At 36.6% G+C, this 14,790-nt stretch overlaps 1 pseudogene; it reads left to right on the forward strand.

Moving 5' to 3' along the window:
- Positions 1-3,794: 3,794 nt before the first annotated feature.
- On the forward strand, positions 3,795-4,428 carry LOC119522233 (annotated as a pseudogene).
- Positions 4,429-14,790: the final 10,362 nt, after the last annotated feature.

The following is a 14,790-nucleotide window of genomic DNA, read 5'->3' on the forward strand; positions in this document are numbered from 1 at the left end:
TTATTTGAGTGAGCTCTCCAGTGAATCAGGTATATTTGCCATCTTTGATGGCAAGGGAACACATATTAATTATCTTGGCATCCTCATGAGGCTGTTTCATGTTACAGTACTCTTAGTTGGTGCTTAATAAGTGTTTACATGATAGACACTACCAACTCAAGCAAACTGTCAACTCCTTGTGTACATGATCCATACTTCTTTCTTTTTCCTTGGCCTCAACCTGATGTGATATTCAATTGCCTTGAACAGGTGCTAGACTTGTAGGTGCACATTAAAGTGTTGCTGAATCTTTATAGAAGTTTCTGGTAAAAGCCAATGTCTTGCTTCTTTAGAGGATGGATGCAGCTTTACCTCTTGTCTTTGATGGGGATTGGGCTTACTATGTCACTGGACTAATGATCTGTAGCCCTATTCTCCAACACCACTCCACTGTCTTTTTAAATTTTGTTCTAAAAACAGGAAATTTAAAGAATATAGGACATGGACAGAAGCAATCATTTGAACAGCACAACAATCCTCAGACACCCTTCCAGATACATACTATTCAAAATTCACTGGTTGTTTGGTTTTATTTTTGAAAGCCAATAATATAAATAGGGTCATAAAACTTTTCAAGTACCTTAATATTTCAGTCTAGGGATTTTTCTTTTGTACTTTTTCCTCTCTAATCATCTGTTGTTAATTTCCAGCTAATTGTGGATATCATTAACCAGAGGCAAATAAGGAGACCCTTTTGTTTCCTTTGGAGTTGTTGAATGGTTAATAATTATCACCAGCATGTATATGAAACTGAGAAGTGATAAGTGTTAGAAATGGGGGAAACAGGAAATTTTGTCTGTAAAATCAGCTCCTTAGTAAGGCTGCCTGAGAACTTTGCCTTGATATGGTCCTGGTTAGCTAATTAAGCAATCTTCCCAGAGAGGAATAATGGAAATTGTGAGTTTCTTTTCCACAGTAGGGAAAATAAAAGCATTTCAAGATTTTTGCCTTAGGCAGAACATTAAGATTTTAAATACTTCACATGGGACTTGGAAACAGAGTCAAAAAAAGACCTCTGTTTTGTGGGAATTGGTATTTTTATAAAGATGCTAAAATTACCTCAAAGTGACTTTAAAAGTAATAATGAGAATGGGTGTGTTCTAGTCTGCTAATGCTGCAGGAATGCAAAACACCAGAGATGGATTGGCTTTTATAAAAGGAGGTTTATTTGGTTACACAGTTACAGTCTTAAGGCCATAAAGTGTCCAAGGTAACACACCAGCAATTGGGTACCTTCACTGGAAGATGGCCAGTGATGTCCAGAAAACCTCTGTTAGCTGGAAAGGCATGCGGCTGGCATCTGCTCCAAAGTTCTGGTTTCAAAATGGCTTTCTCACAGGGCATTCCTCTCTAGGCAGCAGTTCCTCAAAAATGTCACTCTTAGTTGCACTTGGGGTATTTGTCCTCTCTTAGCTTCTCTGGAGCAAGAGTCTGCTTTCAATGGCCATCTTCAAACTGTCTCTCATCTGCAGCTCCTGTGCTTTCTTCAAAGTGTCCCTCTTGGCTGTAGCTCCTCTTCAAAATGTCACTCACAGCTGCACTGAGTTCCCTCTGCCTGTCAGCTCATTTATATAGCTCCACTGATCAAGGCCCACCCTGAATGGGTGGGGCCATGCCTCCATGGAAATATCTAATCAGAGTTATCACCTACAGTTGGGTGGGGCACATTCCATGGAAACACTCAAAGAATTCTAATCTAATCAGCACTAAAATGTCTGCCCCACAAGATTGCATCAAAGATAATGGTGTTTGGGGGACATAATATGTTCAAACTGGCACAGGGTGTTAAGTGTTCAAAAGGCAGAGAAAAAGAAAAAAACATCAAGTTTGATTTTTATTTACTATTTGAGTGTAGACAGCCCAGCCTATGGCCCCACATTAATATAAGGGATCCAAATACAAGGTCCTGTTAACTCTTGGAAACACATATTAGTACAAAAAGAACGTAAGTCTGATAGTCAGGCAGACCTGGATTCTGTGGTTCCATTACTTCTTAGTAATATGGAAGTTTGGTCAATTTACTTAACCTCTCTAAATTTTAGTTTTCTCATATGCAAAATGGGGATAGTAACACCTATTCCTCATAGGGCAGTTTTAAGTTATGAAACCATGAATGTAAATCATTGAGCATGTGTCTTGGCATGTATAAGATATCCAATAAATCCTTGCATTTCTGAGGTAGGTATTCAATTCATAATCATCCCTTTCCTCGTCTTTTTCTCACTCAGTTTAGATGCAGAATTTACTACTATGTCAAATGGCTTGTTTAAAATCTCCAAATGCTATTTCTTTGTTTGCAGGACTTAAACCAAAAGTTGAGCTGGTAAGCTTTGTCTGGTCTACATAGTGTTAAAACAAAACAAAATATAAAACACGAAATAAACAACTTTAAATTAATTGCCTACATTGAAAATTTGAGTGATCTAACCTAAAAATATGACTTCTGGCTTTTCTTGAAAATATCATAAGGTGTAGCAGTACTGCTGCATGGTAATAATAGGCTGGAGCTGATTGTTAGCTGTTCCTTTCAGATAGGACATCCATGGGCCAGCATTGCTCATTTACATTGGCTTTCTGGATACTGCAGGCATTTGAATTTGTGACACCTTTGGGTGTTCTCACCTAGTCATAAATCTTGGAGACAATGATGATTTTAAACACCTTAGACATCAGGAACAAACTGCATGCCTGTCCCAGGGGTGGAGATATTAGTGTCAAAATTCACCAAACATAGTTGTTATGCCTTTCAGCCTGGAATACTTAAAAGGGATATAAGATGCTTATGTGGTTTTCTTTGGAGCAAAATTCCAACACCATACTTCTCTTTGGGTTTTGCATCATTACCTCCAATTTACCTTTTATTTAACATGTACAAATCATGAAGTTAGCATTCACTATATCTTCACCAAAATTTCCAACTAGTTTAATTTAAAATAGAGAGAAAAGGAGCTGTTTAAGTGGTGCTGTCAATGTTTAATTTTCCTCATGAGGAAATTCAATACATCAATGATGTTTTGAATACCTGCATCACACAAGACTCTATGCTAATGCCTTGGAGATAGACATTGTAGAGAACATAAAGGAGGATTCAGATGAATGGCGATGAGCAGGTTTTATGAGGCTTTTCCAGATATGCTACTTTCAATGTGAAGAAAACCAATGTGAAGTATTATTTTGGGGTTGTAGAAGAACTAGTTAACTCTGACCAGTGCTACTGCTTAGAGGAGAGGAAAACACCACTTTAGTTTCAGGTTTTCTTTCAGTTTGTTAATTTCACACAAAGAAACTTTATTGTAAAAATTTCCTTCTCTTTACCAGTTCATTCACCTAGAGGAATAATATCCTCTCTCTACCACATACCTGCTCCAAGGTCTTTCTTTTCCTGTGATGCTGATATATACATCTAAGTAGGAAAATTTCTTCTAATTCTTTGCTTAAGCCAAATAATCAGAAGAGCAAGATCAAACATGAATAAATACATCAATTTATGTGTAGAAAATATTGAAACAGAAGACATATTTTGCATTTGTCATTATTGCTACCATAAATAAGTCTTAGTTTCACATGGCATCCTGAAACTAGGTCTAACCATGGGAATGATACTAGTCTGCTAAAAAAGCACTGAATTAGTTGAATAAAAGTGCAGTTTTAAGTGACTTTAAGTTATTGTTTTACACATACTCTTACATTGCTTTTCTTCTCTACATTACTACAGAAATCCTGCCAAATTTAGTGTTTTTACAAATTGAAACCATATGAAACATCTCCAAAGGTACCTGGCATTCAAATATAACCAGTATCTAGTCCAACCTTCTGCAAACATCATCATCACTCTGCTGGGATTATTTGCCAGTCTGTATGTCTATCAAATAGCTCAGGCAGACATCTTAGTTGGCTGTAGCATCTTTTCTGTCATGATTCAAGATGTGATAAAGAGTGAAATATTGTTATCTTCTTTTCAATCAACCTTGAGGCAGAATTTCCAGATTGGGAATATATACATCAGTTCCCTTTTACTCAGTTGTGTCAGACTTAAAGCCTTTTTTGATTGCTATCTTTGCAGTAGAGACACACCACATATGGACTGTCAGATGTGCCAGGATGGCTTCTAAGATAATCTGGATTGCTGTAATTATTGAATGCTTCCTTTATTAGCTGGAGTGTTTCAAAGACCTTGGCATCCCTTCTCTTGGCATTTACAGACAAGGTTTGTTGTTGCTAAAATTCTGTCATGGAGACACAATGATGCTGAAATCACTTATTTACCCAATTGAGATACTCTTAAGGATGTTCAATGGTATCTTTCTTATAAACTATATTCCAGAGTGTCACCTTGAAATAGTCTCAAGAGAAAAGGCTCAGTCATCCTGTGGAAGAAGAGAAACATGAATAAGATCCTGATGATACAGAGTGTTATAGAAGTGACAGGGCTGCCATCATTTTTTGTACTTTTATGAGTCCTTAATAGAGACTACTTTATCCTGAAGAATATGTGAAAATCATGGGGACTTCTTGTCAAGAATAATAAAATATTTATTGAGGATCTAAGGAGTGAGAAGCACTTTCCAGGCATTGTGGTGATGGAGATCAAAGTAACTGTGCACAGAACCTCTCCTTAATATGTATGAGGAGATAAAAGACATGTAAAAAGTTAATGAACACTGTATGATAAGTGACCCAGAAGCTAGTAAATTCTTACATGAAGAAAATAACATTTTTCACTGAGTTGGTCAGGAAAGACCTGGCTAAAGAGGTGGGACTTAATCTGGGTCATGAATATTCAGCTTATTTCCAAAGCCCCAACCTCTGAATTCCAGACTAATGAACAAGCTCAGTTTGGACTAAGCATAGGTATGTGAATATTTATTGTTTTTATGTGTCTCTTGCATGATAAAGGAACATTTGACTTCCCATAATACATATCATTGTAGTGAATAAATCTTGAGTATGTTAAGCAGATATACTAAGCAGGATCTATATGCAGATATATATTTTTTCTGGATGTGCTCTTTCACCAATTACCTATATATCATATAATGAATTAGAGTAAGAGAATTAGTGCATTTTGGGGTTCAAAGGACCTATCTCACTTATTAAAGTACTGGAACCAAGTCCCTGTACAGGAACATCTCTGTAATTGTTATCTTTGGATGACTAGCTTTGAAATCAAGCAGAAGGACTTTGGGTGTGGGAAAAGAAGAAAATGAAGATAGGAGGGTAGAGATATAAATATGCAGCATATGTACTATAGAATTTGACTTTAAAAGGTTCTAGGAAGAAGAATAAGACAGGACTTGAACAGGAAAAGGAGGGAGCAAAAATAGGCATCTTCGAAATGACTGACTCATGTTTAATGGTATTTTCCCAGTACCTTTATTTCCTTCCTTGTCCCTCTCCCTGACATGACTCTGCAGATCACAAAATCTGCCTTTCCTTGTTCCTATTTTCCTTCCTCTCTTAGTCCCCGTGGAGGACGGGAATGAAGTAACAGAACTGGGCACAGACAGCAGACCAAGGCAGTCTTCCCCTTATGATGTTTCCACTCTTTATAATTCAAATAAAGGAACTGGAAACTTTCTCTTAGCACTCATAAGAAAGCCCTGCTCAATACAGGCAAGTACTTTCTTGTAATGGCTTTATGGCCAAAGTAGTCTTTGATTTAGTCCATTAATTCCTAAAATTGAGACATCTGTTTAAAAGTCTTAATTGCTGAATCTGGGAAAGTAAAATTAAGGATTAGCAATGATTCTTCTTGTCACTTTGGACACCAAAGGTATCTATTTTTCCAGGAATACTGACCCAATGCTTGCCAAAACCAGTGCTACTGCCAAGAGGGCAGGAAAAGCTTAGACATAGAGCTTAACAAGAACCAGGAAGAGAGCCAGGAAAAAGCAAGGTGCCAAGTGCTTCATCTTTTTCAATGGAAAGGAAAGTTGCAAAGAATGATTTGTGAGAAGGAGATGCAGAAAAGGAAAATGGAGCATTCATTCTTTAATTCCAAAAGACTGAATGTTTTGCTAATTCCAAGGAGAGCTAGACCTACATTGTGATCTGGGACAGGCAGACTTAAGGTCCACAGTGGGCCCAGCTTATATAAAACACCAGCCTCACATAACTTCATTTTCTATGAATTGGTTAAAAAAGGGTGATTGCATGTTTAGTTTCATTATAATTACTCAATTACAGAAAGTAAACATGTGTATATTGTGTGTTTTTTTCTTTACAGAAGGTGGGGAACTGAGCAAGATATTTTTTAAAAATACCCTATGAATTTTTAAAGACAAATTTTGATTCTTAAACAGCTAAGATTTATGGATAATTCACATAACTGGAGTAACATTCTGAGGACGTTGGATATGAGGTGTTACTGTACATGTGCATAATTGCTCCATAAACTTTCCTTTCACCATTGATAGGACTACCTCTTTTCCTTACCACTTATTCCGCTGGAGCTATGTATTTATTATTCCTTTTTTCTTTCAATGGCTGTCCTTATTAATTTAAGCTTCAATTCACCTGGGCATGTATTTGGGTAGGTGAGGACAGCCCTAATGAAGACTTCAGATTTTAATCTAAATTAGTTTCTAAGTTTCACTTTTCTATTTACTTAGTTCTCAAACTAAACATTACAGTTACTTTTGGAAACAGTTTGTTAGAATAGTGAGATAGAGGCACAAAGTATTCTTCTGAACTCGGGCTTGAAAGTGGTTATTTTTAAATGCACACACATAGAGAGGGATAACATAATTATACTTGAGTAAACAACAGTAGGTTTTGCCATATACAAAACAGAAATTTGATCATATAATGAATGCTGTTCAGAAGCCCTTCTGGTTTAGACCAAGAAGTTCAATCCTGCAGAATGTCTAACAGGGAGATATTTGTAGATAAAAATGAGCATTCTTCATTTTTTATAAGCTTACATCTCTGGACACTGAATATAAAGCAGAATGTGGTAAAGATTTCCTCATTGACGTAATGGTATAATTGAGGGCTGTATTTCTGACCAAGAATTTTGAATTAGATAAAGCTTATATTTGACCATCAATATGTTAGAAAACTGATGCTAGGAACCTTTCTGATTTTCAGAATAGAAACAGTACGTGTAAATGAACATAAATGTATTATATACATTGATTATAAAAGTTTCCAGTATACCAAGATATATACACCTAGTGCCAAAAACAGTACACAATATCATAAATGCAGCCTATAAGACATTTTCACAGTTTCAGAGATTCTGGGATGTTTTAAATAGAAAGAAGCTTATTCTTTCACTCAATAAATATTTATTGTCTACTATGTGAGGGGGACTGTTCTAGGCTTATGTAATGGAACAAAACAAACAAAAATTCCTACCCTCATGAAGTTTATGTTTTAGTAGGTGAAATGGAATATAATGACATAAGTAAAATATGTAATTTGGAGAGGGATCTAAGATGGTGGCATAGAGAGGAGTGGAAGCTAAGTAGTCCCCCTGGAACAACTAAAACAAACCAGAAACAACTAGTAAATAATCCAGAATAACTGCAGGGGGACAAACATGACTGTCCACTCATCATACACCAACCTGAATTGGGAGGAATGCCTGAGATCACAGCATAAAATCTGTAAGTAAAAACTGCAGATCCAAATCAGGAGACCCCTCCCCCACAGCCCGAGCTACAAGGCCTCAAGGTACAAAAGAGAAGCTTTCTTCCAGCAAGTGAATATACCTCAGCTAAGCTCCAACTGGGATTTTAATTAGCAAGTGTGAACTGCTCACTATGAGGTGTGAATCCCTAACAAGTAGACAGAGGCTTTGGGTGATGACTGACCTTGGAGAGCCAGAAGGTCACCTCAGACTAGCTCTGTTCCTTTTTTGACTCAGTGGAGAAAGCCTCAGCCATTTTCAGTTCCCAGTTCTGTGACCCAGACAAGGGTATAGCACAGGCAGAGAGAGACCATTGAAATGCTAATGACCTCCCCCTAGGGGATCTATCTTCTCTAAGAGGAAAGGGGTGGAGCCCAGCTCTACTACCTGCCTTTCATTCAGAACTTGGGAAAAAAGAGCCACACTTCCTTACACCAGTCAAGAATTATACGCTAACAGGCACCACATGCTGGGCAGAAAACACAGTGACTGGAGGCATCAGAGGGTGTACCAATTTTCTAAGACACCCCCTTAGGGAAACTGGATACTGAATATTTCCTTCTTCTGGGACCTGAGCACATTCTGGTCTGGGGAGGCCTGATTGGGGTAATCAAGGAAACCATGCCTAGACAACAGAAGACTACAACCTACACCAAAAAAAATGAGGTTATGGCCTGGTCAGGGGAATAAACTTGCACTTCAACTGTGATGCAGGAATTGAAACAACTAATAATAAGTCAATTCAAAAAGTTTAGGGAAGATATGGTGAAAGAGCTGAACCATATAATGAAAACACAGGATGTACATAAGGTAGAAATTGAAAGTTCAAAAAACCAACTGGCAGAATCTATGGAAATGAAAGGCACAACACAAGAGATGAAAGACACACTGGAAACATACAACAGCAGACCTCAAGAGGCAGAAGAAAACACTCAGGAACTGGAGAACAAGGAAGCTGAAAGACTACACACAAAAGAACAGATAGAGAAAAGAATGGAAAACTACAAGCAATGTCTCTGGAAACTTAAAGACAAAACAAAAAGTAAGAATTTACATGTCATTGGTGTCCCAGAAGGATAAGAGAAGGGAAAAGGGGCAGAAGCAATAATAGAGGAAATAATCAATGAAAATTTCCCATCTCTTATGAAAGACATAAAATTACAGATCCAGGAAGCACAGCGTACCCCAAACAGAATAGATCTGAATAGGCCTACACCAAGACACTTAATAATCAGATTATCAAACATCAAAGATAAAGAGAATCCTGAAAGCAGCAAGATAGAAGTGATCTATCACATACAAAAGAAGCTTAATAAGACTATGTGTGGATTTCTCAATAGAAACCATGGAGGCAAGAAGGAAGTGGGGAGATATATTTAAGATACTGAAAGAGAAAAACCACCAACCAAGAATCCTATATCTGGCAAAACTATCCTTCAGATACAAGGGAAAACTTAAAATATTCTCTGACAAAGAGACAATGACCAAGTTTGTGAACAAGAAACCTGCTCTACAGGAAACACTAAAGGAAGCACTGCAAACAGAAATGAAAAGACAGGAGTGAGAGGTTTGGAAAAGAATTTTGGGAGACAGTAGCACAGCAATGTAAGTACACTGAACAAAGATGACTGTGAATATGGTTGAAAGAGGAAGGCTGAAATCATGTGGGACACCAGAAGAAAAGATGAACGATAAAGACTGGGACTGTGTAACTCAGGGAAACCTAGTGTGCTCAATGATTGTAATAAAAGGTACAAATATGTTTTTACATGAGGTAGAACAAATGAATGTCAACATTGCAAGGTGGTAAAAATAGGATGGGATTGGGGGAAAATACAAATCAATGCAAACTAGAGGCTAGAATTAACAGAAACATTGTATTATGCTTCCTTTAATGTAACAAAAGCAATACACCAAAGCTAAATGCATATGGGGGGGTGGGGAATGGGGAAGGGTATGGGACTCCTGGCATTGGTGATGTCTGACTCTTTATTCTACTTTAGGTTAATGCTATCTTTCCTTTTGTCACCTTCTAGCTATCAAGATTTTTGTTTGTTTGTTTTTCTCTGTTTCTCTTGCCTTTTTCTTTTGCCTCTCTGCTTTCTTTGACTCTTCCTCCATCTTTGTGGAAGAAATGTCCTTATATAGGGAGTGGCAATGGTGCTCAATACATAAATATGTGACTATACTGGGAACCAATGATTGCTTACTTAGGACAGAATGTATAGTGTTTGAACAAAACCATCTTAAAAGAAATGGGTTGATGAAGAAATCTTGAGGGCACTATATTGAGTGAAATAAGACAGACACATAAATGCAAATATTGCAGGGTCTCACTGATATGAACTAATTATAGTATGTAAATTCATAGACATGAAATATAAGTTACTAGGATATAGTATGGGGCTAAAGAATGGGGAGTGGTTGCTTATTATGAGCAGAATTTTCAAGTAGGGTGAACTTAAATATTTGGAAATGGACAGGGGTGATGGTAGCATGTAATGAGAATAACTAACAGTGCTAAAAGGTGTGTGTGAAGGTGGTGGAAAGGGTAAGCTCAGAGTCATGCATGTCACCAGAAGGAAAGTTGGAGGTTAACATGGGAATGTATAAAACAGTGAATCTTGTGGTGGACAATGTCCGTGATTAACTATACAAATATTAGAAATCTCTCTCATGAACTAGAACAAATGTATGACACTATAAGTTAATAATAGAGAGGCATATAGGGAAAAATATATACCTATTGCAAACTATATACTACAGTTAGTAGTATTTTAACATTCTTTCATCAACAGTAACAAATGTACTATACCAAAACTATGAATCAATAATGGAGGGGGGGGGCATGGTTAGGGGTATGGGAGAATGTGAGTTTCCTTTTTTATGTCTTTGTTTCTTTTCTGGAGTAGTGAAAATGTTCTAAAAATTGAAAAAAAAATTGTGTTGATGGATGCACAGTGGTGCCGTGGGCAATTGATTGTACACTTTGGATCTTTGGATAGTTGTATGGTATCTGAACAATCTCAGTTAAAAAAATACATAATATGTAAGGTGGTGATAAGTTCAATAAAAAAAACAAATAAAACAAGGAAAGGGAATATGAATTATTGGGGGTGCATTTAAATTTTAGATAGGGTGGCTTCATTGAGATGAATTTTGAGTGAACACCTGAAAACGCTGAGGGAGCAAGACATGGGGAAAGAGTATTTCAGATTAGAAAAGCTTTAGAGATTACTGAGGCCTTATATTATAGATGAAAACTGTGAAGTCCAAATGACTGACTCAGGCAGGATTCTTGATTCTCAATTCTCTGCTGGAGGCTTTGCTTCTTTTTTCAAAAGAAATTTTGCTTCAAAATGCATATTTGGACATAGACTAGAAGCATCAGTACTTTTAAATAGCAGCTTTTTAAATAGCAGCTTTTTCCTAGTTTATGTCACACTGAGCAGGCAGCTTCCTACTTGCAATTTTGGGTCTGTTCTTAACAACAGAGTTCAATATGATGCCTCTGTATCCCCAAAATGAAGACTGAGTTGCTTCAGAGAAGTTTTGTGAGTCCTCAACTATGGCAGACCACAAAGACTTACAATTTGGAGTGTGTTCTCTGATGCTGCAATAAATAAGACAACAAATAAGAGCAAGAAAAAGTGTATTCTCTGGAAGAAAGGATTTCTGCAATATAGCATTATACTTTTAGAATGAAATTCCACTTCACCAAATTGCCTGAAATGGTTTTTCAAGATTCAGGTTTTGGCCTGAGACTAGTGATTCTTAAATATTCAGATGTTTGTCTACCAGTAGACAGAAAACATGGGTGATTAAGTGTAGTTTTTACCTTTGATGCATTGCAATATGTTTGGCATCTTTTAGACTCCAGGTTGGCCATCCAGAGTCCATACTTCAGTCAGCTTCATGATGATCCCCTGTAGGCAGTTACTTTACATTGACTCCAAAAGCCACTGACTAGCCATGTTACCTTGGGGTAAATCCTTTCCCCTGTTTGGATCACAGGTTCAGCATCAATAACATGAATGAGTTGAGCTATATTATTTTTCCATTTTTAATCATTTTATTCTAACTGCAAATTATTAGTAAATACAATTAGAAAACATGGAAAACACAAACACAAAATCAAAAGGTATAAAGATAAAGTAACCCCTCAGAGAAAACCACTGTTAACATTTTAGGATACATCTTTTTTCAATACTTTTGCTATGATTATTAATATATGTATATAAACACACCTTTTATTTTTTTGGTTCATTTTGCCAAAAAAGGTTTTCACATCCTAGTACTGTTTTGTAAATCCCTTTTCACTTAGTAATTTACCATTTTTTTATTGCACACCTTTAAAAATCATTAAATGTTTAAATAATAGATTTGATTGCAACCAAGATCTTGAAAGATAAGTAAAGATTGCTCCACTAAACTGGGAATCAATAAGGTGGGGGTGTCCTTCACATTCTCCTTGGGAAAAACAAGCCCTACCTCTGAGCAACTGTCTATCCCTAAATCTCAGGCTGAATCTATTAGAGTGGCTGTGTTACCTTATTCACTACAAATCCTTTACTATGTTTTTGAATTTGTTACATGATTTATTGTATGTATCTTAAGACCCTTCTGAAGAATCTGATCCATTTGCAAATGGGACGACTTTTTCCTCAAAAACCAAAGGGCAAATTATCAAGTTAAAAAAAGGGTCTTGTTTCTTAAATAATGTTGCTGTTGACATAATGTATTTTACCATGTTCAATAAGTAGTTTTCTTCCAGCTACTTTTTTATTCAGTAGAACTGTGTGTGTGTGTGTGTGTGTGTGTTTCGAGTTTCTGTGCTTAGGTAAAATCCATTTTCCAGTTTGGAGGAAAGACTAGTCTTTGTACAAATGGGCAGAGGAGTACCCTGGCAAGGAACATGGATTTAGGAGTCAGACCAACTTCTTCTAAAATGGGGCTCAGCCACTTCCTATCTCTGTGAACTTGGGCAAGTTAGAAACCTTTCTAAGTTTCAATTTTCTCATGTGGAAAATGGGGTAAGAAGAGCATCTGCCCTACAAGGTTGTGAGGATTCAATGAAATCAGCAGTGGTGGAACAAAGAGAGGTGAATCGTCACTTGGGATTTTAAGCCACTACTGCTACACACACAAAATTGCCATCATCCCTCCTGAGCCACCCCAAATGAACTTACAATTTAAGAAAAAAAAACAGTAGGTGTGCAATGTAACTTCAGTTCAATCCTCCTAGATATGCAGGCCAAACAAAATACATTCTTTTCTTTTTTATTGAGATATATTCACATAAAATATAATCCTTCAAAGTGCACAATCAGTTGTTCATAGTTGTACATTGATCACCAAAATCAATCTTTGAATATTTTCATTACTCCATAAAAATAAAATAAAAATTAGAATAAAAAAGAACATCCAAAACATTCCTCCCCTCATTATTCATTTACTTTCTTTCACACTCATTAATTGTCTTTTTAACTTTATCAAAATATTAAAAAACAAACAATAAAAACATTTCAAACAAAATCAAAACAAAGGAATAAGAAAAAACAAATAATCTAAAATAACTACATTGCTTTCAACGTGTTCCTACCCTACCCCTGGAAAATAAGCAGACTATAACCCAACAATGGAGTAAGAAAAAAAATAACCTACAATAACTACATTTCTCCAGACTTGCTCCTACCATACCCCCCAGAAATTAACAAGCCATAGTCATTCCTGAGCATTCCCATAATATTAAGTTTACCCTCCCTAACTTATCTATTCTTATTAGAGTATCGTTCTCCTGTCACTATTTGCTGTCTATCACTAGGTCCCCTACATTCCACAGTATAAACCATTTATTTTGCATTTTTCACATCTTCACAACAGTGGTAACATACAATATTTCTCTTTTTGTGCCTGGCTTGTTTCACTCAGCATTATATCTTCAAGTTTCATCCATGTTGTCATACGTTTCATGACATTGTTCCTTCTTACTGCTGCATAGTATTCCATCATGTGTATATACCACATTTTGTTTATCCACTCATCTATTGAAGGACATTTAAGTTGTTTCCATCTCTTGGCAATTGTGAATATTGCTGCTATGAATGTTGGCATGCAGATATCTGTTCATGTCACTGCTTTCAGATTTTCTGGGTATATACTGAGAAGTGCAATTGCTGGATTGAAGGGTAACTCTATATCTAGTTTTCTAAGGAATCACCATACCGTCTTCCAGAGTGGCTGTACCATTATACAGTCCCACTAACAATGAATAGGAGCTCCAATTTCTCCACATCCTCTCCAGCATTTGTAGTTTCCTGTATGTTTAATGGCAGCCAATCTAATTGGTTTAAGATGATATCTCATTGCAGTCTTAATTTGCATCTCCCTAAAAGCTAATGAAGCTGAACATTTTTTCATGTGTTTTCTGGCCATTTGTATTTCCTTTTCAGAGAACTGACTTTGCACATCTTTTGCCCATTTTATAATTGGGCTGTCTGTACTGTTGTTGTTGAGTTGTAGGATTTCTTTGTATATGCAAGATATCAGTCTTTTGTCAGATACATGGTTTCCAAATATTTTTTCCCATTGAGTTGGCTGCCTCTTCACCTTTTTGACAAATTCCTTTGAGGTGCAAAATCTTCTAAGTTTAAGGAGATCCCATTTATCTATTTTTTATTTTGTTGCTTGTGCTTTGTGTGTGAGGTCTAGGAAGTGACCTCCTAATACAAGATCTTGAAGATGTTTCACTACATTATCTTCTAGGAGTTCTATGGTACTGTCTCTTATATTGAGGTCTTTAATCCATTTTGAGTTAATTTTTGTGTAGGGTGTGAGGTAGGGGGTCCTCTTTCATTCTTTTGGATATAGATATCCAGCTCTCCCAGCCCCAGTTGTTGAATAGACTGTGTCCCAGTTCAATGGTTTTGGGGCCCTTATCAAAGATGAGTCTACCATAGATCTAGGGGTCTATCTCCAAATTCTCAATTTGATTCCATTGATCAATATGTCTATTTTTGTGCCAGTACCATGCTGTTTTGACTATTGTGGATTTATAATAAGCTTCAAAGTCAGGTAGTGTAAGTCCTGCCACTTCATTTTCTTTTTTAGAATGTTTT

Source organism: Choloepus didactylus, chromosome X, assembly GCF_015220235.1.
Source record: "Choloepus didactylus isolate mChoDid1 chromosome X, mChoDid1.pri, whole genome shotgun sequence".
Taxonomy (NCBI): Eukaryota; Metazoa; Chordata; class Mammalia; order Pilosa; family Megalonychidae; genus Choloepus; species Choloepus didactylus.